At 37.6% G+C, this 21,307-nt stretch overlaps 1 protein-coding gene across 2 annotated transcripts in view; it reads left to right on the top strand.

Moving 5' to 3' along the window:
- The window catches only part of TBL1X (transducin beta like 1 X-linked), a 191,208-nt gene that overhangs the window by 79,610 nt on the left and 90,291 nt on the right, over positions 1-21,307 (top strand). The window contains exon 1 of one of the 2 annotated variants that reach the window (XM_039714193.1): positions 3,179-3,311. The exons of the other annotated variant lie outside the window; for it this stretch is intronic. The gene's annotated coding sequence lies outside the window, so the exon portion shown is untranslated. Of the gene's footprint in view, positions 1-3,178; positions 3,312-21,307 lie in introns of those variants that run through there. 2 annotated transcript variants of the gene reach the window in all.

Below are 21,307 nucleotides of genomic sequence, written 5' to 3'. Positions count from 1 at the left end.
CCTAACGTTTTACGTTGATGTCAGGTAACAGAGGTGTCTCTGCTTTCCAGCCATCCCTGTTGCAGGTTTAGGTGCTCCCAGCACATGGTCTCTCTCCTCGTGAGGAAGTCTCACCCATCAGGTGTATCATGCCCCAGAAGTGCCACCTGTCTCCTGAGGTGGAGAGGAGCTGCCCTTGGCACATGTCTATATTGTATCTGTCAAAAAGACATCAACCCAATTATTAGCTTCTGCTACATTTCACTGTCCTAAATAATTACTCCTTACTGGCCCCCAAATACTTAAGTTTAAAATATAGCTGAGCTTGCATTAATTTTATATGTTTTTTTAATCAGCTATGCCTTCTGGACAAGGTTTATTTTTTTGTCCTAATTCATATCTGATGTTATCCTCTTTCTGAAGTTAAAATAACTTGCTATAAGGTATTTGCTAAGAGAAGAAAACTAAGGTAAAATTTTTAAAGCAGAGAGAAGACACATAAATAAGAGCATGGGTTCACTGTTAAAGATGTGCCAAAGCAAACAATGCTCGAAGGGTATTGAGTGAGGTCAGTAGGGAGGAGCTGAGTAGCTCCAGGCATGTGTATAACTAATTTTTGAAATACTACAAGTGTAACTCACATTATAAATAACCATATGTTCATTAAGTAACTGAAGAAGGAAAATCTGGGAAAAGTTTGTCCAGACATTTATAACTTTTTTAAGGGCAGTTGATTTTTTCCATATGATTTTCAGATTAAGAAGTGATTTTCATCTCTTGAGACTGTTCATTGTGGAGAGCTGCAGTAAAGGAAAAGAGTGAAGTTATCATCCAAGCTTAAATGCAAAACATGAAAACCTTTGGGATTTAAGCTGGCTGTTGGTTTCTTGATATAGCTTTTATTTTATGGCAGAGGTGTATAGCAGATCTTCACCAAAAACTTAGATTAGCTTTTTTTCCTAAAGTCCAAAGTGGTGATTGAATGCCTGAACAGCAAGACAGGAATACTCCTTCTGCCAATCAAAATGAAGATGTTCAGTACATATTATGCAATTCATCTGCATCATAAAAAATGTACTGTTTCTCTATTTCTAATTTCATATTCAGCCATAATTTAACTGTAAACAAAAAAGGATAACCTTTATATGATGAGTATACAAAGAAAGTGAATTTATAAACTAAGAGCAAGGGCAGTTCATAGTGGAAAAAATGGAATAGAGACAGGTTACTCTGCAGACACTATTGTAAATGTCAAGTAGATTTTGACAGCTGGTAAGTTGGAGACATAATTTAAAAAAACTTCCATATATGTACAGACTGCCTTTTAGTGTGAAGAATTGGCACACAGTGAAATGAGAGGGTGAGTAGCATATGGGGGATTAAGGCAGCTGAGTTCTAGTGGAATCTGGAAGCAAACAAACAGACCTTCAAGACAAAGGCAACTATAGTGGTCACACTGGTGTTATGTCTTTGTTAATTTGTGGTTTAGCAATCTACCCTAGTAAAAGGAAGGTTCATCTCATGCAGTTTTCCATCCCAGAGAGAACCTCTGTGATACAGAAAAGAGGAAGGTGCTACAGGAAAACTTGTGTGGAGTGCTGAAGGTTTCTCTTCAACAGACTGGTCTCTGTGGCAGCCTGTGTTGATGGAAGCTCTTTGTACACTCACCTAAATTGTTACACATTGTGGTCAGTTGGATTAAATAAAGGCATTTAGGGGAGATCCAAATTTAAGCAAGCATTGGTTTTTCTATTAAACATAGTTTCCAAAAAATTACTTTGGATTTAGATATCTCTTAAAGTTTTCATAGAAAATCAATTACATGTATACTTGTGCACTTTAAATGTTACTTTGGTATATATTTTGTTTTGGCTTCAGTTTAAATTACAATTAGAAGGACACTTGGCTGTGACCCTACAGAGGGAGAGATTAGTTAGGTAATGCAAACTATTTCAGGAACTGAGCTGTAAATTTTTATCTGTATCTTTTAGTCTTTTGCTTGGATTTGTGTGGATGCTTTCTTTATAGTTGTGCTTACCACTCCATTTTTTTAAACATGGTTTTTAAGCAAGGTTCTGCAAGTCTAGCAGTACTGGTTGACACAGGGCTTCCACTCCATGCAATTGCTGCCTCAGGAGGAGATTCTGCTGAATCACAACTCAGTATGAACAGCTTAAAAAGAAAATATTTGAATGTTTGATAGAAACCAAACAGATTTTTTTTTAATTTACCTTGAAATACAAAATCATGACCTTTAAATTGGGACCTACTGACAAATGAATTATTATTTACATTGATCTAGTGAAAGTATACTTGGTATTTGCTGCTGGAATTTTAGAGAAGGTCATCAGCTCAGCCGTGAGAAGACTTAACCATGTACCTGGATCTAGCCAAGGTAGTAAACCCCCATCTGGCAAATGCAACATTTCCAGGAGGTTTTCTTCATTTCTGCTTATCAATTTAGAGAAAAGCTCGAAGATGAGAAACTGCTTGGGAGATTACTAGTCAGGAAAGTCCCTACTTTCTCCCAGTTAGTAATTTCATTAGAAAACTAAGAAAGAAGGGCTGAGATCTGTTGGTTTTGAAATCTTGGAGGGCATAGGGACCAGAAATACTCAGTTTCTCTAATTATAGATAATTTCTTTTGTATGTATCGACTTGGTTCAAAATGTAGAACAGTATACAGGGTCATGCATGTTTTGCATAAACCTTTATTAACTGGTAAAACACTGCTTGAAAAGATCCTATTGTGTTTAAAACATGGATTTTTCTCTTTCTTTTCCATTTTAATTGAAGTTTAATTTCTATTAAAAAAAATTATGGCCCTGTATGTAAGAAGGGGTCATTCATTATTTTCCAGCTAAATGGTGTGTAAGAGTAGTAAATGTAGGTTAGCACACATTCTTCCTTAGGTATGTGTGTGACACAGCTTCACAGTAAGCAAGTTGCAGTAGCGACTTGGTGTAAAGATTGTATTTCATTATAGGGTAATCAGTGTGTAGTAAGAAACACTGAAACACGGAAAAGAATAATGAAAATATCAGTGTTATAAATGGCTGTGCAGCTCCAGGATATTTTGGCCAAGATCCACAAAACATATGTAGGGTGTTGGCTGAATCGAAGTGGGTGAGCTCTGGGAGGGCAAGATAAGAGCAGCAGGGCAGGGTTTGCACCCTCCAGAAGGGGTGGGTGGCACTGGGCACTGAGCTGCAGCCGTGGCCATCCCTCCTGCCCAGGGCTGCCCTGGCCCTGCTGCTGCCTCCCAGGGGCTGCCAGCCTTCCTGGGGCTGAGCACTCCCAGGGAAGGCGCTGGAGAAGCTGGAAGAGCGCAGGTTGGTTGGAAGCTGGTTTGCTGTTCTTTCTGTGATTCGAGGGTGTGGAATATGTGTTGTGGGTCGCTTTGAGGGAGGTGCCAACTGAAGCACGCTTTCTAAAGCTTGAAGCAAATCTTGGTGAGACAGAAAACAATTGAAATGAGTAATAAATTGGATATAAAACATGTATGTTCTTTTTATGTTACCAGTAGGGTTGGAGGGAAAATACTGTTCTTGTTTTTTCCAAAATTGAATTTCAGTGAGCTGCTTCAGAAAGTAAAGTATCAAGAATAATCAGTCACTTTGTAAGCTTTTTCCATTTGAATTGCTGACTATTCGTCTTTACTCAGAGTATTTTACAATGTGCATGGCTTAAAGTTGAATTAGTGTGTTTTATAAATACCAGGTCTTTAAACATAAAATATCTGAGGCCACCCGTAGCAGAGGAGTGTAAAGAGTACGTGAAGTCTTCCACCTCTATGTCAATGGCTTGATGGTGTCATAATAATTATTAATTAATTAATTACCACCTGAAATTGACCTGTTTGACTTTTGAGTTAATTTCCTGGTCTTGTAGGAAGTGTGCAGTATTTCTAAATTCAATACTGGTGTATTTAATCAGAAAGGAAGAGTTGTTGAAGAAACTTGGGACCTCTGTCATCTTTTGTCTGGGAAGAGTTGAGCACCAAGCAGGGCAGCATGGGGAAAATTTACACCCCTTCATGTGAATCTTTTGTTGGTTACTCTCACTCCTAAGGTTGATCTTAATAACCTATTGGTTCATTGCAGAGCAGGAATATAATGAAAAAAGTGATAACTTGTGGGCAGTTTTTAGAGATTCTAGAAAAATTATTCCTCAAACTGTTGGAAACATAAGTCTTCCTAAATATTTTGCAATGAGCAGAATTGAGATAGTGTTTATTAAATGTCTGTTGTTTATTTTTTCTGTCTTCAAGCATATGGTAGAATCCTCAGAACTGGTTCCATGCAGTTAAATTCTCCCTATAAACTGAGTACTTTAAATATGCTGGTGTTGAGAGGTTTTTTTTTTCAAAAACATGTGGAGAAGGGAATTTAGGAAAGACTGGAAGAAGTGACTGTTGATTGCCATTTTGCCATAACAAATCTCTGAGATTAATTTGGATTCCCCCATATCTGTATGTGTATTGTCTATTCTCAAGTCTTGAAAATACAGAAAATTAGTCTTCTGTGTGAAAGAGGAGATCTCTCTCCATCTTGTGTTATCCATCCTGCCTTGTGCAACAGTTGCCTAAGCCTAATTCCCTTTTATGTGATATTGATTAACAGCCATGCTGAGTCTAGGACTGTCACAAGGACTACAGGGTGTTTAATTATTCAGCTCCAATAAAGTGGAAGACAGCATAGCAGCAGCAGCAGCTGTAACATTATTCACTGGTACTTCATCTCCAAAACATAAGAGTTGTTCAGTAATAACACAGCAATTCTCTCTTCCTGGCTTGAAGGAAATTCATAGAAATCTAAAGACTGAATATTTGGAGAATTTGCGAGTGATGGGCTTTTCCTTGAGATAACTCCATTCTTTGGGTATGTTCTTAGGCACAATGGCAAGTGATTGTACTCACATGAAAAGAACACCATTTTACCAGAGGCACAATGTTCCTAAAGTCAGATTTTCAAAAAGGAAGACATGGAAGAGTATTCTTCTGGTTATTTGTTTACAATAATCATATGGATGTACATGAATATTTCTAATTTGTCTAGAGGTACATGAATATTTCACATTTGTTGTGAAAATCCCCAGTTCTCATTAATAGCTTCAGTGTGCATATTGATTGTGGAAATATTTACATGTTTGTATGGTTTTGGATTTGGGCTGTGTTCAAAAGAACGAGTTGATGGAATCTTTTTCAAGCTTGGAACAAGACATAGAAAAATTAAGGACACTGTTGTATTTAGCAAATAGAGCTGAGATCCCTAAAATCACAGGTACTTTGTGCCATAGCATGCTAATGAAGCCTTCCACAAATTTGCAGCATTATTCTGCATTAGTGTTCATCTAAAAGATGTGTTGGTGTATCTCAGTACTGGGACCACGGGGAGATCCCAGAGCTGCAGGCTGTTGGGGCTGGGGTAATACCGCTGTGTCTGCTTCATTCATACATTCTTCCTTAAGTAGCTACTTTTGTCATAGTTAAAGAAGAGATACTGGCCAAAGTGGATGTTTGACTTCATGTAGTACGTCTGTTTAATTTTTAATTTGTATTTAAAATAATTTTAAATATTGTGTATGTTGTGCAGGATTGTGTTTTGTGAGAAACCTATAATCTTTAAAATGCTTCATAAGATGTGTAAATTGGAGCATAAATAAGACATCTTCTAATATGAGATTATGAGTTACATTTTGTCTGGACTAAACTATAAGAAACATCTTAATAGAATGTGATTTCTTAAATCAGAAAGTAACAATAGCCTTGTTTGGATTTTTAATAACATTCTGTAGTCTAGCATTGGGAGCAATGGCAGTCTGTCCCAGAGCAGTATGCTTCTGTCTGTAAAACACAAGAGCTTGGGTGTTGCTAATGAACACAAAAACACCAGTGTGCTGGTTTTTAAAGGGTTTTGGTTTTATTTATGTTCATACTCAGTTTTCAATTATGAATAGATTATTTTCCCTTGTTTGTGGGAAGTAGGGTAGAAAAGACAGGAAAAGAGGATACAGTAGCTTGTTTTCAGGTTTTAAAATTACTATTATTATTATCTTTGTCTTTAAAAATAATTCCTCTTTACAGATTAAGATTCATCGGAGCAGAATGAAGATGTCAGAATGAAACAAGTGCTGTGCTTTCTTGTAAAACAGTTTATTGCCCAGTCTTTCCACCTCATTAGTAGACCTTCACATCTTTTATTCTCAGTTGCGTTAATTCTTTGGCGGTTTTAGGAATGTAGATGGAAGGCAGCTCCCTGCAGCAGGGTTAAATCGGATCAGACTGTGTAGTCACAAGGCAGAGCGAAAAGAGAGCGAGTTTATGGGGAAAATCAATTGTTGGTATGTGAGTACAAATTAAAGCCAGCTTGCCTCGCTGTTTATTTAAGAGATGAACTTTGCTGTGACTGGCAAATGGATCAGGAACCTAAATAATGTCATTGTTTTACTCATTAAAGCTGGAGCAGCGAAATAAACTAGCACAGCTCATGTCTGTGCAGGGTCTCTTCAGAATGAGATCAGGTAGTGCTGTTAGAAAAAATAAATTATTTTAAATTAATTCTTTGTTGCTTCCACAGACCTTAATTAATTGGTACATGATCAGGATAGCAGAGACTGCTACATCTTTAGAGTGGCTGATTTTCTGCTCTGTCCTGTGCTGTCAAGTCCTTTAATATTTATCGATGGATAAATGGATATATATGGTCTGCATGGATATTTCAAAACTGATACTGCACCCCCAGTCCAGGGTGTCATTTCACAAGCATTGTCTGGTTGTAGAATAAGGTATATAAACCTCTACATTTCATTTGTATTGGATAGTATTTTCAGAATAACAGTTAGAAAAAGTTTCTCAATGGTATATTTGCATTAATAACAGTCACTAAGTGCACAGACACTTGGTTCCATGTATATATTCCATATTGTACTAAAAATAAGTCCCCCAGTGCTGTGCATTCAGTTTGATTATTATTGCATTTATTGAATGGCTGGGGTTACTCAGCCTTTGGCCTTGAGCAGTTGGCATGCCTCAGGTGGTAAGCAAATTGCATACAAAATGCACTGCTTGTCATGTCTTGCTGCTTAATTTGTTCTTTGGAACAAGTTGGTCTCGTAATAGGCAGGTATATCACAAAGCAAAAAAAGCATTGGAGAAAGAGGAAATATTGGCCTTGTAAAACCCTTCCCAATATTCACTTATCTTTCATGGAAAGTAATAAATATTGAAATTAATAGCATGCTTCTGCTTTACAGAATTTGTCAGAATGTTTGCATCTGTCAGCAGACTCCTAATGAAGTGCCCCTTCACTTGCCCTGTGGTGGGTCTGCATTGTCATCTGATAATAATATTTAAGCACCCTTTTCACAGGAAGGCAGGGAAATGCATTGATGGAAGAATTCCTGTACCCAGAAAACTGATCTCGCATTAATTAGAACAGATTCATTGCCTTTAATGGTAGTGACAGTCTGTAGTACATTTTTGGGGTCACAGAGTCAATACAGTGCTATTTTTATGATGGTTTATTTTTAATGTGCTGATTCTGAAAAGTCCCATCAGTGCCTCCTTTGGAACAAAGAGTTACATAGTTCTGAATAGCCCAGCAGCTCACAGAAATAATAAAGGACAAACAACATATCATTTCACTTTTGTGTAATGAAGAACTTTGCATTGCAGTGAATACTCTGGAAGAACAGAGTATACATTGCAGAGCACACAACAGAAAATTACTAAGATATCAACCATGGTGTATATTGCTAGAACCTCATAATAGTATTTTTTAGTGATAGATAGTAGGATATATTGCTCTACTTGTATCAGTTTTTGTTAAGTTTCAGTGTATCTCACACTTATTTGGTGCACCACGTCAGGTTTTAGAAAGAATTGTCATTTTGGGTGGCTTGGTATTTATCTATTGGCTTTTAATCAGACTATGTTGTGCTATTATATCTTGCTACATTCAGTAAACCCAAAATGTATTTATAGGGCTGTGTGCCTGGCAATTTCTATGGATGATGGATTCAATCTTATTAGACAGTCACTTTGATTTCTTTGATAAATTTTTAATACTTTATGCCCAGAATGGCAAAGGGTAGTTTTCACTGTTTTTTGATGACCAAGCCTGGACTACTAGAACATGCTATCTAAATAAATGAGGCAGCATCAAGATTCTTCAAGCCTGGCATATAATCTTTTCAATTTAGTGATGAACTGGAACATTTTTCCAAGTTTATCATGCTTTTGGGTATTCTTTATATCATAGCATGAAAACTTGGATGAGTTTTTATCTTGTAAAATGTGAGTCAGTAGTGTCTGAACCCAGCTGAGTTTATGGACTAATTTCCAGCCTTAAAGTGTGACAAAAATAGTGGAGTATTTTATTTGTTCCATTTGCAGTATTACATCACAAGTCCATCCTGTCTGCTTTTGCACATTGAATAGCCTGTGAGAATAAAGAGAAAGGATTTGTCACTTGCAGTCCCCTTTGGGACTGGGATTCACTGTTTGGGATTCACAGCATGTTTTAAGGACGCCCATTGGGTGTTTGTGGAATGGTGACTTTCATATTTCATATTGTGGCCATTAGCAACCACAGATAAATTTAATCATACCACTCAAAGAATACAAAAAGCTGTACAGAATACTAATAATGTGAATCATGAATTTTCAAGCTTTCAGAGGATGCTCTAAAAAGAAATTGATTAATCACTGTGCTAAAATAATACAACACCTCGAAATACTTTTACTTGTGTGAACATCATAAGATAGTGGTTTAGTGTCAATACCTGATAGCAGTGGTCTCCATAAAGCAGGTCTGGCTCAGTAATGAGCTTGCAGGTATGTTAATTACTTTAGAATCGCTTAGGATTTCTCTAATGTTCATCTTCTGCTTAACTTGGTGCACCTACACTTGTGTACACACTCAGCACATGAAACCCGTTCCTGAATTTGATGGAGTTTTGGTTCGTTCACTCATCCGTGTTAAGATAACAAAACCAACCCACTCAGTGAGCAAGGTTGGTGTTGAGACATTTCTCCAGATCATACCACAGTTTTCTTTCTACCTAGGGGCAAAGTGTAACATTTCACATGTTGGTACAAAAGGGTTGTGTGGAGTTTTAGAAGGTTCAGCACTAGGAACTAGGGCATATCCTCCAGAAATCCTGGCACTGCAGCCAGCGGGCCCAGAAACACAAGCATGCTTTTGCAGCACAGCCTTTGTCATGAAAGCTACTCCATCACTCAAGTAAATCTTGAGCCATCTTGCTGTGGAAAACTGTCAATTTATTGATTTTTCTAGTTCTCCCTTTTTTTTTTCACACTTCCACCCTGCAAAAAATATGCAGTAGGGAAAATGGTAGCAAAGCAATTGGTAATTCTTTATGACAAATGGCATAGAAGCAGCAGGATACACGAGATGCTTACTAGAACTACAGGTTAAAAATAAACATTATATGTGAGCATAATATTTAAGGGTTCAAAACAGGTTAACATAATAAGCGGCACTAAACATATTTAAACTAACTAAAGGATAAAAGTAAAATAAATATTGTAGCATCTTAATCAAAATTAGATTTCACAGCATACAGGGGGGTAGAACTGTGAAGTCTGATTGCTTCTATTTGCTGTTAATGTTCAGCTCTCATGCACTGGGTTTTCTGCCTTGAAAGAAAAATATGAGTTCTCTAGAATAATCCAGCTTTTCATTCTATTTTGCAGCCTTGTCTAAGCAGATGAATCTGATAATTCCTTAAATGGGAAATTTGCCAGCTGAGAGAAACCTAGAGGGCAACAAATGGGCAGTGATGACAGAATGTCTTGAATGCTGAGAATGTTGTTTTGATTCCATGTGGTTTAAAAATATATTTGTCTAGTGGAAGGTAAAATTTTACACAGGCAGATAACACAGGAGATTTCTGAGGCATTACACACATATATACACACATGCACACACAGTATTTGTTTGGATTTTTTTTTTTCTGTAGGCTTAACCCAGATAAATTAAATTACAAAAGCTCTCCAAAAAAAAGAAAAAAGGGAGGGGGTGGGGAGGAGGCAGGGCACAAAGCAGTGAAATCAAAGCAGCTCTGCCTTAAGGCTGCAGAGATTTCCTTATCTTATCCTGCTGTTTCTAGGTATTGCAAAACATATGGCTCACCTTTAGGGGCAGTCCCCAAACAGTGGGAGATGTTGCATCCCATCTGTGCTGCAGCAACTGGAGGTGCAATAACAAGGTGAATTGAGGACGCCAAGATGACTGTGTTTAAACTCATTGCTGGTTTACTGAGGTGGGGGGAGGGTGGTGGGGCACATTTAGTTTGGGTGAGTTTTTTTACCTACCATGTGGATGTGCCTTACAAGTCTGAACACAGGTTCTGCTGGAGAAAAATTGTTTTGAGGAAACTTGGCAGCCTGAATCAGGAGTAAAAATTTCAGGATCTTAGATAATGGGAAAAGCAAAGAAAGAAAGAAAAGCTAAGCATGAAAGCATTTCTCTGTCTCCCACACTTTATTCTGGCAGCAGCTGAACTGGCTGAATAGGCTCCCATCCCCCACTGTTCAAAACTGTTCAGTGTTGCTCCCACGAGATTTGGTTGATCATGTAGTCACTCTCTAACCTGATTCGTTCACTATAATCTAGCTTAGTTTGAACACTTTTTAACATTAACTCTCTGAACTCTTTAATAAGAATCTTTTGGACATGAGCAGTTCTTCCAGAGACACTGAGGGGCAGCCATGTTCAGCAGGAATGTAAGGGGAGAGTGATTACGAGGAACAAGGGAATAATGCTACACCAGTGAAGCTTCTCTCAGAACAAGAAGCATAATGACAGACTGAAATTGCACACTGCAGTGGATAGAATGGAGAATATAGCTGGACTTACCCTGATGAAAATTAACATTTTCATACCTGTCCCCCAAAATTTCTAAGTCAAGCTTCTAAGCCTCTAAGCTTATGCTGAAGAGTTTTCCTAAATGATTTCAAAGGCCAGGGCAAAAAGTGGCTTAACACCTTTGCATCTTACTAAAAGACTTTAATGTAAACAAAAACTGTAAACTGAGATGCAAAAGGTCTCTTAATGGTCTTTTTTTTTTTTTTTTTGCTTCTATCATTGCTATAATTATTCTTTTACTTCAATGAGTCTTTTGCTATTAGGTCCTTCTTTTCCTGCTACTGTAATACAAGAAAAACACTTATTATAATGAAGACTGAATATTCATACCCAGCTTTAGGCATCAGCATCCATATACATAAATTGGAATCAAAGTTAAGTGGTATGAACATCCCAGACATGTTCTGTCATGATATAAAAAGGATCTTTTTCATTTATTACAGCAAATAAAACTAGCTATCTTCCTGTGCAAATACTTGGTCTCATTTTTCATTGTCCTCAATTTGCAGAAGGAGAGTTTAGCTTGCAAGATGAAAAGACTGACAGGTTTCCAGAACTGCAGGCTACTTACCTTTTGTTTTGAAGTCAATGGCAGTTGTACTTCTGAGACCCTGGGAAAAATCACCTTTTAATGCTGATTAAAAGTAACATCACATACTATCTGCATAAAGTTCAGTGATATAAATGTACATGAAGGTGTAGTACTGTATTAGGGCATGCATGATATACCAAATATGAATAGCATTGCAATTTGAATTATTGTCCTGATCTGTATGACTTTCAGGTGTATTTATTAGTTAGCATTTCAAAAAACAGACCTACTATTCATTGAACAGACCTAAATGTATTTATTTAATAACATTAGTGCACAGGTAAGCATTAAATGCTGTGGGATACTTCACCTTGATGGAGGTAATAAAAGCTTTTTCCCCTTTTCACTTCTGAGCTCCTTGTAAAGTCGTTGCAAGTTTTCAAGAAATGACATTTGCAGCAACAGGATCTGTGCCTTTGGATCCTAATGCTGGAGTAGCAATGCTGAGGAAGCTTCTGGGAGAAGGAAAGCAACTTAACTTTGCAGCTTTCTGCGTTTCAAAAGTCCTTCTCCCTCCTCAGCAAGTTTAACTAATTAGTTGAATTTTCAGAATTCGGTGTGGTTTTGTTTTGTTGTGTGATTTGATATTATCAGAGTTTTGAAACTTGATGCAGATTATTTTCATTGTAGCTTTGGAAAATACTTGAGGAGCTTTACTCTATGTGAACATACCATGAAGCAGAACGATGTATTGACTGAATGGCTTGGATAACTAGTTGCTAATACTGAGATATTGAGTGTGCTTTCTCTGTGTCCCTTCAATGAAGTAGTCTAAAGAATCATTGTAAATCTGTGAGCTTCATTAGCTAAATACCTCTTGAAGCAGATAGAAAATTGAAATCAAAGATGAATAGATCATACCATTTATGGTGTCAGAATTGCATTAAAGCACAGAACATAGATATATTGAGAGATAATCTTTTATTGAAGTCATTAAAGGGATTTATCCTAATCTTTTTACATAAACAAACTTTTCTAACATGTATATTGGTCAAATTTGTCCTATATGCTATCAAATTAGGTGAATTTTGTCTCAGTATAGAGATGTGGATACCCATGTACTCCTGTATGGCTTATAATGATGAGACAGCTACTATCACCCATCAGATTAATCAGAGTAACAAATCAACAGGACCAAAATTTATATAAGTTATTTCCTCTAACATGCAGGTGGTAATTTTGAAGGGTTTTTTTCCCTGAAATTTCACTTCTGCTGCTGACTCTTAAAATGTTTTGTTAAAAAGTTTCAATGTGTTGAAATTACCTGTGTTACTGACCAAGTCCAAGGACTGGGCTCCTCAGACCAGTGCTCTTTACCACCAAGTCTGTGATGTTCATTAACCTGTTACTTCATCCACATATTTTGAAATGTTCATTTTTTTCACAGCCATGTTTACTGCAGATGATTTCATATTCCTGCCCTTTTTTTTATTTAGTGTATTTCTCTAGCCAGTATTCTCAGCTGCATTTTTCATATTCAGACAGTATAACCTATTAATCTGTCATGCATTTTAATTGGGGGTAGATTAAAATTCACATACATACCACTAAACTGTAATTTAATTTCATATAAATAGTTTTTACTCCTATATCTCTACAATTACTTAGGTAAAAGGAAAAGGTAATGTTGAAAGACAATCTGCAGTGTAACAAAAGCATTCTGTATCTTTAATCATCAATCTCAGCTTTATTATAGTTGCTTAGCTAGCATAAGCTTTATATGATCAGAAGGAATGCCTCACATTTGGTATCTGTAAGATCTTGGATCTGTCTGGATTCAATATTCAAGTTAGTGCCCTGGTGTTTTTTATTAAACTCCTTGTTTTCTATGTAAATAGCACAACAATCATGTGTAATTTTAGTGTGGAGAGATTCTTACTATAGGATCCTATAATAATTCACGACTTTAGAAGGTCCAACACCCAGGTGAAAACAGGGCCAGCTTTGGGGTTAGTTATGGCTAGTCTAGGTCTGATCTAGTCAGGAGTCCAAAAACAGAGACAGCACAGAAATTGTCTTTCAATAAAATTCATTATCTTTCCAATGCTAAAGACAATAATTACTGAATATAAAAATAATTTTTCAAGTGCATATTAGAAAGGGTGCTCCTTTTGTAGATCAATGTGTTAGGTCACTTCTACCATGCTTTTTTAATTTAAAAAAGACAGTTATTTACACTCCTAAAATGCTCTGCATTTTTGCATTTGACTGCTTAACATGACACATCCTTCCAAGTGTACACTTCCTACCATGCAAAGTATGGATGTTAGTGGACGGTGGCTCCAGCTGTTTCATTCTCAGATGATTCCTCTTTTCCCCAAACACTTCTTTACTGCATCTACTAAAAGACCTTGAGAATTCAGAGCAGCTATTTAAATATAAAGCTGCTGTACATTTGCCCCTGATTTATAGGGAAGAATCTGTATATATGATAATTTTGACAGTGCTTTAAAGAGATACTGTTTACCTCAAGAATTTAAAAATTGTCTCAGAGTTAGTACCCAGGAAATTCAGCTTTTCTTCATAAAGCACACAAATGAAGGCAATGTTTCATTCTTTGCCTGGCAAAGACAGTTTCCTAGTTAGGAAATTCAGAAACATGATCTGTTTTTTTGAAGTTGACTAAAAACAGGATAATTTTTTTTTTTACATTTTTTACAGCAGAATGTTCTTTTGATTAGATCTGATGTTTGCTCTGCTCAGTACCACTGCATTTCAAAGGAGTATGTGTTAACAGGAGTGTGAAATTCTGCATTTCATGTGGAAGTGTGACTGACAAGTGTTGAGGTTCGTATGGTTTGGGGCAACCCTTGCTCAGGATACTATCTGCCCTTTGTGGGAGTGGAAAATACACTAAACAGAGAGGATGAGGCTGGGAGGGAAGGGGTTGTCTTTGAATGACAGGCAAGTTGACTGGCTGATGTGCAAGTGTCAGCGTCTCTGGGATGAGTTTTCCAGTTTCAGGCCGGAGGGAAGGAGTGGGTGGAGAGTTCATGTGAAACTGAGATTTCTGCTCTGGGGTTCACATGAAGAAATCTCAAGCAGCTCAGTATTTAATAACCTGCTTAGTGCTTTACCAGGTGGTATAAAGACCTGTAATTGCATTTTTGAAAATCGAGTAATGTCCAAGTAGCTGCTGTTCTTTCTGGCCTTGTTCTGAGGTTGGTGCTGCTCCCAAGAGCTGCTGGCTGTAGCTCATCCTGCTGCTGCTGCTTGATTCACCAGCTAAGTCAGTTTACATCACTGAATATATTTTACTTATCTATTTCATTGTTAAAAATTCAAGTATAGCTTTTCTATTCACTCTTTGAATTCAGACTGATGTCCACGAGTTAACTTTAACTTGTGGTACTACTTTTAAGAGAATTTTTGTATGTTGACTTTACTACAAGCACATTGTTTAGGCTTATGTGGAGTACAAGTTTCTTGTTTTATTGTTTTTCAACATAAGTATTTTCTGTGTCCATGATGAGAACATCAAGAGGAAATAAACAATGAAACAATGCTATTACTCTAGATGGATCCTGTGGTTCCAAGCCAGAATGGGGATTATTGACCACAATATAATGGATCTAGAAGAAGGGCATCTTTTAAAACCCTCTTTCTTACTGGTCATTACCAGCTTTGCCACTTTTTGTTTCCTGTCCCACAACTTCTTAGAAAGGAAGCACAAGCATATAATGTCCTAGAGTAATTTTTAAAATAATTTTAAAGAATTTTATGAGAATTTAGCATTTTTACAATTACTTCATTTCCACAGTGTGGCACAGTTTGGAAGACCTTGACTCCCTATAATTTCAGCCTCTGCAGAGGTCCACTTATTGAAATCTGTCTGGAATTAAAAGTCATATGGATAAAATGGATTTCAGTACAACATTAGAAAATTCTGCCCAAGAAATTAAATAAATGGTTTTTGTTCTTTTATGAGAATTCTCTAGCAGCTTGCAAAATGTATAGATTTGTGGCAGTGTAATGTTCAGTTCATGTTTATTCAATATAACTCTAGACAGCTTTAAAATGTCTTTTGTCACCTATTGTTCAGAAAGATGTACAAGAAGTAAGTAGTATGAAGAAATTTTAGCTCGACAGCTGTAGTTGGGCCATCCTCAGGGGGATATGCTGAAAATTGTCCACTTATACAAACTTCTCTTGAAATTCAGAATGGCTGGAAAACTTCCAAAAGTCTTTTCAATATTTTTGTGTTTCCCTATTATTTTTGGCATCGTATAGTTCCATAATGTATACATTGAATTTTCATTTTCTGTCTGATAGCTCCAGCATTTTATACTTAGGGGGCTAATCAAACAAATAACATTGGTCAGTACTGGGAAGAGATGAGTGAGTTATATGTCTGCTTCTCTCCCCACTCTTAACACTGGTTTTTCCTTTGCAAAAATGTACCCAATAAAGCACAAACCAGAATGTGGGCTTGAGAAATATTATTAGTAGAATGGGTCCAGAGCGCCAGTGATTCAGTCATCTGTCAGCCTGATAAATGGATTAGTGTAAGAGGTGTTCCAGTGGGGAAATGAAGCCCATAGGGCTTCCAGCTAATTATATTTAAGTTGTTTAGTACTGCTGGGAAGCAGCATCCAGGCAATTACTGAAAGCTTTGATGCAGTGTGCACTATTAGAGTGTGGGTTCAGAAACTCATTACCCTTTCGTGCTTGTGTTGGATGGATTCTAGGAAACTGACATGAAACAGAGAGCAGGAATCAATAACTAGAAAGGCATTTTAGTTCGCTTCTGATCCAATTTCTGATTCAGCAACTTCTAGCCTAGAGCATTTCATACAATTGCTATAATGTAAGGGGGAAAATGTGACTTAAATTTATTAATTACCACATATATATACATCTTGGTACAGTGATGTGTAGCTGAGGTTCCACCCAAAATGAAGTTTCAAAAGGTCTTTTAGGGACAAGCTGCTCCTCTAACGCCATGCCACATGTCCAAAGTGCCTGCCATCTCTGCTCCTCCAAAGCTGATTGCAGTAATTTCTCCTAAAGCCTGACCTTGCAGTGTTTATTGATGCCTCTGCAACATCAAGATTGTATTACCATGGTGCCCATGGTATCCCACCTTCAAAATCTCTTGGAAACTACAGCAAACCCCAAACAAAGCTGATTACATTGGCTACACATATTAAACCTTGTTTAAGAGAATTGTACTGGCTCTGTCTTTGCTGTGGGCTGCAATTTGCGTTACCTGGGAAAACTCTGCAAGCTTTGGGTCATTCAGACGTGGCAAACAGCAAATCCTTTCACTGTAGTGCTCTGCAGTTGGGCACCTCCAAGGTGTGCATGCTGAAAGCAGTGCAGTATTTGTGCAGCTGGGGCCAAAGACTTGGAAGTTCATTCCTTACGTTAGGCTGATGGATCTGGTCAGGGCAAAAGTTACATGAATTAATCAAAATTGTGGGGTTTTCTTTTTAAGCTTGCACTCACTTTTAAATCCAGTAATGGTGACTGCTATGGCAGTGCTGAGCATGCTGCATTTCTTCTTTCCTGTTTCTTCCTCTGTGCTTTTGCCTTAAGTAGAGCTAAATAGCCAAATAAGAGTATTACAGTTCAATGCTTCTGAAAGGGATTCTTTCTCACCTACCTGCACTATCACAAAATTAAACTCCTTTCTTTATGTTTCATCACAACAGTCCTAGACTGTGGTTTTGTTTCATGTTTAAAAAGTTCAGCAGAAATCTCATGAGTTACTGTGAAGATAAAAGTTTGGGGCTTTGGTTTTTTTTTAAATCTGGACTTGTTAATTAGAAAAATGGCATTTGGTTTGCCTGAGGGCTGGTAAAATAAATCTTGTTCTATTTGATATCTTTCTGATAAAAAGAGTATCAGAATTGCTGTGTTGTCGGCCGCAGCACCCATGAATCTGTCCACATACTGCAAAAGGTTCTCTTACAGTAGTAAGCATTTCCAGTCTTGGTACCAGGTTTGGTTGCTGACAGCTAAGCTTTTCATAAATCCATTATTATCACTGAAAGTTCTAGCCTATTAAATAATGGTAGATAACTCATGTATCTCCTATGAAACTATTACATATGGTAGAGAAAATATCTTCTACACTCAAATACACAGCTGAAGCAGAAAAAAGCTAAAGTTGTCAAAGTGTCTGTGCAGGCAAAGTGCTGACAGTGGTACATGATTTTGAGAATTGATGCTGTCAATTCCATTCTGGCTCCAAGACTGGTTGGATTGAATCACTGCTTGGGCTGCTAAGAGTTAATTTGTCTTGGGAGGGACCTGTGTAAAAGGGGTAGCATAACATAGCCAAGTTAACCAGACAGTGCTTCTGAAATTCTTAAATTCATGATGTCACTAGCTTCGACAGAGTTAGTTAAGATGAAACTTGAGAAGAGTTCCCACCTGCTGTTTTGTTTTCCCTTGAGAGACTTGCTTCAAAGGGGCAGCCCAGGTTCTGTGAGTTGCACCTGAGGAGAGGCTTTCAAAGCTTAAGTATTTTAAGTTTTTGTTGGAAGATGTGGGTTATTTCTGAGGGTATTTCTGTTGCTTTGTCTTAGAAGCTTTTTTGCACCAGTACTATAATGAATATTTATTTCAACATTGATTTTCAGATTTTTAACTGACTTGTGACTTCATCAAATCTGGGCATTCATCTATGGTATATTTAAAATAAAAAACATCTCATAGCTTCCTTTAGAGGAAGCAGCTGTGGGGCAGTAATAGATACATTAGTGTCTACAGTGGGAATTTTTTATGATAGCAAGACATAAACTGGTGTTTATTTACTCGATAAGACCTTAGGGCAAATTCATTAATATTCAGAGATTGTGTGGGTTTTTCTGAACAGATATTGCAGTTCCAGTGCATAGGTACTAGTTGGAAGCATGATCAAGCAACCCAGCACGTTGTGTTGTGCTGGAAAACGATGGTCCTGCTTTCTGCTCCATGTGTCTGCAGTGTTATCCACGATCCTTGTACACACTAATTGCTGGTCATGCCCCATGGGAACCACAGCTGTGATTATTCTGCTGTGATTATATTTATACATTATGTTAATCCATAAAGAAACTAAAACCTCAGCACATCACCAGGAGTTTGGCAAATGCTGAAATAGTCTCGTCACTGACTTGTACACTTTTTAGAAATTGCTTTAGAAAATGCATTTTAGGTTATTTTTTGCAGAAGGGTTGCAAATCTGTTAGAATCTTCTATGTAGTCATGGTATATTTCCATATAGCATAGTATAGTATACTCCACCAGGGATAGTTTGAAAATATTGAAGCTGTTTATCAAATTGAAAGAAAGCAAAATATCGTGCACTAGGTATCCTGCATTTCTTTCCCAGAGAGTAATGCAATCCCTGCTTTTGTAATTCAGTGTCTTTTGAAGATGGCGTATTTAGCATTTAAACTTTCCTGTGCCTTTTAAGGCCAGAAGGGAGAGGGATAATAAATTAGTTACCCAGTTAATGTTTTTTTCATTATGAAAGAGTTAAGAGAAATAAGCTGAAACAGGATAGTAATGGCAGTGGTTTGGTTTCTCCTCATCTGTATTGTTTAGTAAAAAGAAATGAAATTATTTATCTGAAACTATGCAGAAATAGTACTTTAAAGTTTAAATCAAGAATAAAACTGCTGTACTGTTCATGTGCCCTTACCCCAGCCACCTGCCCAGACAGTAATTTCAAGTGCCTCCTATAAATTTGGCCCCCAGTTTCAGTTTCCTGAAGTCCCTCAGGTGCCTGCAAAAGGAAATCTGCACATGAAGCAGAGGGTAAATGCACTGTTTGGTCTGTGGCCCAGAAAGGGCGGCACCAAATTGAGCCCTCCTTTAAGGAGCATCCCTTCATTGACTTCTCAGTGCAAATGGTGCTGTGCAGTTTGTCCCTGGCACGGGGCTTGTCCTCTGCCCTGCCCTGGCCAGGGCAGGAAAGGCCTCAGAGCTTCTCTTTACGTTAGGCTGGCACTGGGGACAGTCACAGGGGCTTGGTGACTTACTCATTCATCAACTGCCCACATGGGAGGTGGTGCCAGGGTTTTCCATGGATTTGCTTCATAGAAGTTGTGTCCAATGGAGGAGCTGAGGGATAAGGAGATCAATGGAATTGTTTGCATGGATTGACTAATGTGTTTTCTAACATAGCGCAAATCCAAAGTCAAACCTTGTGTACCACATGTACAATTAGTAGAAAGGAAAGAATTTGTTTAACTTTTATTTCTGGTTGATATTTAAACATGGTTACATTTCTTGACACTTAGCAGCCCAAGGCATTAGTAACAGCACCGATGTTAGCTAAATTAAGACATCCAAAAAACTTTCCTATCTTTTGCTAAAGAGGTGAAATTTTTAAGCTTGCTCACTGTGACACCAGTGTAGCCTTTAGGCCATAACTTGCTTTTATTTCCTTTTCTTCTTCCTTTGTCCCTGTGCAAGAAGCCCTTGTTACCTGTGTGCCCGAGTGAGGCTGCTGTTGCAGGGAGAGAGCTGTGAGCAGACTGCTGTGAGGCCATTCCTGGATGCTAGCTGAGGCAGGGAGCTGCTTGGCTAACCCACTGAAATAGCCTACTAAGAAGGTTTTTCTGCCCAGAAAGCTTAATGTCCACAGGGACAGGACTGGCAAGTAGTTAATAATGTGAAGCACTCTGTTTATTGCTCCATGTACAGGTTCAGAGAGCACAATTTGTATTGCCTGCCTTCAGTCATCTGACTGATGCCCCAAGTGACCCTTGTGAAGAGAGCTCCTGCTACCACTCTCCTGTGTCTGAGTCCTTTTGGCTCATGGGGGACAGAGTAAGCTTCCTAAATTAGAAGTCAGAGTATTATTCCAGCAGAATTTAGTCCATCTGTCTCTGGAAGGACAGCAGTAGCTGTGTGGCTCCACGTGGCTTGCACACTCACTCCCCCTCTCACTGTATGTGTGTATGTATGCACATGTATGTCACTAAACATTTGCTGGCACCAGCAGCTCAGCATGCACAGTGCTCATCACCACCCAGTGCTCTAATTACAAAACCAGACAATTGGTTTTGATCATAATTATTTAATTTATGAGCAGGAAAGGATGGCTACAGCACCTTATACCCCTTTCTCTGTATTGCAGACTTGGTCTATCTGTATAAAACAGAGTAACTTTTGTATGACTGCAGGACGTCTTGAGTTTTCAAAAAATTTCACCTTTTGGGAAAGTTCCACTAAAGCTTGGCATGAACAAATGGAGAATCTCTCCGTTCTCCTTTGGATAGTTGCACTAATGGTTAATCACAGGTGATGGAAAGCATGTGCTTTATTTCTCATTTGAATTTCTTGTCAACTTCCAGATGCTGATTTGTTTTCTGCAAACCCTTTGCTAAATTAACAAGCCAGTTGGTACTTAGTATATTCTCCCAATGAAAATACTTAGGTGCTGTAATTAGGTCATCTGTTTTTTTGTTTTGGGGGGTTTTTTGGTTTGTAGTCTTTTGGGGTTTTTTTGGTTGTTGTTTTGTTTTGGTTTGTTTTTGTTTTTTGGTGTTTTTTTGTTATAAACTATACCAATGGAACTCTCCAGATATTTCATATTAAAGTACTTTCTACACTGCTCTAATCACTTTTGCAGCTGTATTCTGTGATCTCTGGTGACGGATTGTTTTTCAATTTCTTTATAAATTGTGAAGACCTTATCCTACTGTAAGTAATTATAAGTTATAATGCTAATATTACAAATGAATGTTTAAAGGAACATTTTTGTCTTTGCCTACTGTTTATTTCAAATCTCATATTAGTATTTACTTCTGTATGAAATTGGATTTGAAGAAACTCTCATTGTTGAGTAAAACGTTGTGGGTAGGGCCATATGATACCATATGATTATTGCAGTCATCAGTACCTG

Source organism: Passer montanus, unplaced genomic scaffold, assembly GCF_014805655.1.
Source record: "Passer montanus isolate IOZ18808 unplaced genomic scaffold, ASM1480565v1 scaffold3, whole genome shotgun sequence".
Classification (NCBI taxonomy): Eukaryota; Metazoa; Chordata; class Aves; order Passeriformes; family Passeridae; genus Passer; species Passer montanus.
This window is presented reverse-complemented; position numbering and strand designations above follow the sequence as displayed.